This window comes from Colobus angolensis, unplaced genomic scaffold (assembly GCF_000951035.1).
Source record: "Colobus angolensis palliatus isolate OR3802 unplaced genomic scaffold, Cang.pa_1.0 Scaffold31, whole genome shotgun sequence".
NCBI classification, from domain to species: Eukaryota; Metazoa; Chordata; class Mammalia; order Primates; family Cercopithecidae; genus Colobus; species Colobus angolensis.
The window spans coordinates 4,981,950-4,986,498 of NW_012116377.1; positions in this window are offsets into that span (position 1 = coordinate 4,981,950).

Sequence of the window (4,549 nt, forward strand, 5' to 3'; positions counted from 1 at the left end):
AAACAAATAGTTATGGTAAATGATGTGAAGAAAATGAAACAGGGTGTCCTGGGGAGGGAGCTCATCCTTGGAGGGTTGGGGCAGAGAAACGCCATTGAGGAGAGTAGCAAGGTGTACAGCTAGAAGAGCAAAGAAGGATGCCTTGTTTATTGGGTACCTACTATGTGTCAGCCCCTCTGCCATGTCCTTTACAAAAGACCCGATTATGTCTTTTGTAGTTAGTTTTGTGGGAACTGGCATGCAGCAGGGGTTCAAAACAAAAGCTCTTCAATCTTGTGTCAGTCATTACATAAACTCTTGACGTAGATACTTGTGGCAGAGACTGTCAGGTATCTTCCAAAAGCTGTTCTTCCTCCATAGAATTTTAGCTGAGCATATGGTTTCCCAGAGCAAGACTACATTGCCCAGCATCCTTTGCAGCTAGATATGGTCATGTGACTGTGCTCTAGCCAATGGGATACAAGTGGATGTGTCAGCTTTCAGGGGACTTCCTTAAGAGACAACTGATGTGCACCTTTTGTTCTTTTATTCACTTCTTCCTTCCTGCTCCCTGGAATGTAGATACAATGGTGAGGCTGTGACAGCCATCTTGGAACTTGGGGCAATGAAAGCCAACCTTGGTCTCTGACGCCAGGGAGTGATATAGTAGCCCTGGATTGCCTACCTGTGAATTTTCACATGACAGAAGAAAAAATTTTTATCTCCTTGTTATGTACAGTTGAATCTCGTCCCAGCAACACAGTACTAATGTTTTTATTTGACAGGTGAAGAAACTGAAGCTCGAGGAGGGGAAATAACATAGCCCCGGGACTCAGAGCTGGTCTTACAGCAGAGCAGGGACTCAAATTTAAGGCTATCTGCTATCAAGACCCTTTTGGCTCCACTATCCTACTCATGCATCCTGCACTCATACGGGTGTGTGTAAGAATTCCCAAGGAGGTGAGTCGATCCTGCGCATGTTGGCAGCTCCATCTCTGTCTTGCTTCCCAATCCAATAGGTATATGGGGCCCTTTGCTCATTACTATTGTTCTATCTATTGCTGCTTTAAAAATGACCCCAAAAACAAATCTCACAAACTGGGTAAAGAATCTGGACAGGCCGTGCAGGGATAGCTCGTATCTGCTCTGTGATATCTGTGTCCTCAGTGGGGATGACTCAGATGGCTGGGGGCTGGGGCAATGGAAACTGGTCAGGCAGCTCTTTCGCCACTGTGGCCTCTCCACCTGGCTCTGGCCTCCTCACATCATGGTGGCCTCGGGGCAGTTGGATTTTTAACATAGCAGCCCAGGACTCCCAAGGAGAGACTTTCAAGAAGCAAGAAGTGGGCGTTAATCATCTCTTCAGGCCTGGGCTGGAAACTGCAGTGTCACTGCTACTGTAATCTCCTGGTCGAGTCATCTCAGAGCACACCCACATTCAAGGCCCCAAATATATGAGGGTGTAGCAAAGACCTGGTGGGCATCTAATCAGTCATGCCTATGACCGCCAGTACTCTTTCAGTTGTAAGAGGCAGACTGACCGGAGGGAGAGAATTGGGAGTTGTCATTGGCTCATGTCACTGAAAAGGCCAGGGCTCTAGCTGGCTTCTGGCACTGGGACTGAGACACTCGGGAGCCAGTCTGTCTCTATCTCTGCTGCTCTGTGCTGGCCTCACTCTCGGGCAGGCTCTCCTGGGTGGCAGTAAAGATGGCCACCCGCAGCTCCCAGTGCCACATGATCAGCCCATGACCCCAGCAGGAGGGCAGTCCCTGAGAATTCTTGCCAAGTTTCCAGGTAGGACTCTCCATGGATCCTCCTGAGTCATGTGCCCAGAATCAATCAGCCAGGATGGCTCTGATTGACTGGGCCAGAGGTGGGCGCTCCACATGGACCACCTTGAACTGAGAGTGGGAAGGGGTGGTCCCTGGAGGGAAAATCTGGGTGCGGCTACCTGGATATGGACACACAGATGCTGCTGCAGTGACCCGCTGGGTGCCCAGTTCCGGGCCCCTGCCATGTCCCATGCAGGTGGCCTGGACAGGCACAGGGCTGACCTGTGGTCCTTGCATGGAGTCCCGAGATCCTCTCCTCTAACATCCCAGGCCTTGGCTCTGGATGGCCCCATGTTCCGAGCCTCAAGCATTCATCTCTGGAAGGGCAAGACTTCTGGGACCTCTTGCCGGGAGCTGCAAAGCCTGGAGACTGGCCTCTCAGGCTTGCCTGCTGGCCCTGGGTAGTCTTCACCCGGACCCCAGTCTGTAGGGCTTCCAGAACCCACCTGTGCCCCAGCTGTCACCCACAGTTCATCAGGAGGTGGTCCAGGAAGGTGACCAGGCCTAAAGTATGAGGAAGCCATGTGGTATCTGGGTACAGGGACAGCTAGTACCAATGTTCCAGGGTGGACACATGCCAGCTGTTTGAGAAACAAGAAGGAAGCCAGTGGGGTTGGAGTGGAGCAAGCAAAGGGAATGAGACCAAAGAGGCCAAGAGGGACCCAGGTGCTGTGGGAGGGTGTGGCGCAGATGGGACAGGTTTGACTTACATCTTTTTTTGTTTTTGTTTTTGTTTTTCTGAGACAGGGTCTCACTCTGTTGCCCAGGATGGAGCGCAGTGACGCAATCATGCCTCACTGTAGCCATGATCTTCTGGGTTCAGGTTATCCTCCCTCCTCAGTCTTCCAAGTAGCTGGGACTACAGGCATGCGCCACCACGCCTAGCTAAGATGTATCTTCTGTAGAGATGGGGTTTAGCCATGTTGCCTAGGCTGGTCTTGAACTCCTGGGCTCAAGCAATCCACCCACCTTGGCCTCTTGAAGTGCTGGGACTACAGGCGTGAGCCACTGCGCCTGGCCTGACTTCTATCTTCATGGGCCCCCGCCGGCCACTGTACTCTGAACAGACAGTGGGGAAGTTGGGGACTTCCAGCAAGGAGGCTATTCCAGGAGTCCAGGCGAGAGACACCGGCAGCTAGGACCAGGCCGGCTGCTTGTTGAGGTGGGAAGTGGTCAGGTTCTAGAATGACAGACGGGAGGCTGGTGTTTGAGGAGGGGGCAGGCAGGGCCCTAGGCCTGGACCCTGGCTTCCACCTCCTCATTTTCTAAGGAATAGACTTTCTGGTCACCTTCATGCTCACTCTGACTCCCTACCCATCCAGTCCCTCCTGCCCACAAGGTGGCAGGGCAACTTCCAAAATGCACGTTGAGCCCAGCACACTAAGGTAGCTAATGCCAGACACTGTTTCCTTCTTCATGGTCGATGCATTTATTGCCATGTGATTCAGAAAATACATAACTAGCTCGTTGACCCTTGATTTTGGCAGTAATATAAATTTGCCTTTTCAAAATAATTTGGTTTATAAAGATGTGGACTGATTAAAAAAAAATGATTAAGGAATTGGGGGAGGAAGAGATGCAGCAGAAAGACCTGGGCGGAAACCCATGAAGATGGTGCTGAGAATGACTGGGCTTTGGGGGCTTGGGCCTGTGGCAGAGCACCAGCCCCTCTCTGTGCATTCCTGGCCCATGGGCCCCCACCCCTGTGCTCCCACACACCCAGGTCTCCACCATCATCCCAGCCTTGGTGAGCCCTACCTTTTCCAGAACACGCTGGGCTGCTCCACCCCCTGGCCTTTGCATGTGCTCTTCCCACTCTCCAGATGGCACAGGTCGTCTCCAAGATTTTTTGCAGGACTGTTGGTCATTTATATTTTTTACATTCAAAGTTTTAATCCATCTGAAGTTGATTTGGATCTCTAAGAGGAGTGCAATTTTATTTTATCCCAGATGGATAGTCAGTTGTGGCTGGCACCACTTACTTCACAATCTGCCCTTCTCCCACCGAATCAAAATACTACCTTTGGCATATATCTCATTCTGATATATCTTGAAATTTATTTTTGTATTCTACATTCCTTTCCATTGTCTAGTCCTCTGCCAATGCCATATTGATCTGATTGCAGTGACTTTGTAGTATGTTCTTATTTCCAGGAAGGCAAAACCCCCACAGCAGTCTTTTTCTAGTCTTCCCTGGTAATTCTTGGGCATTTATTCTGCCACATAATCTTTGAGGTCATTTTATCTAGTTTTTAAAAAAATCACCCTGTTGGTAATGAAATTGGAATTACATTAAATTTATATGGAGAAAATGGGAAAATTGACGTTTTTCTGGTATTAAGTTTCCACATCCAAGAACACGGCATGTCTTGCTCTTTTTTAAATCTTATTTTAAAATCTGTCAGAAGATTTAATTCCATCTCTGTTTCCAAACTTTTACTTCATATGCTTCATTTTCATAAATGATAGACAGTGCCCTTTTGTGATGAAAATCCTGCCACTTCTTTCTTCAGCTGAAACACTGTGTGCCTTGTGAACATCAGCATGGATGCCTGCAAAGGAAGGGTCATGTGGCGTCCACCTGAAAAAGGTCCCAGCATCTGCTATCTGGTACCCTCAGGATGGGCTATCTGCTGTGTCCAAAGTTTATTTCTGTTTCTTTTCCCTTCTTTCTTTCTTTCTTTCTTTCTTTCTTTCTTTCTTTCTTTCTTTCTTTCTTTCTTTCTTTCTTTCTTTC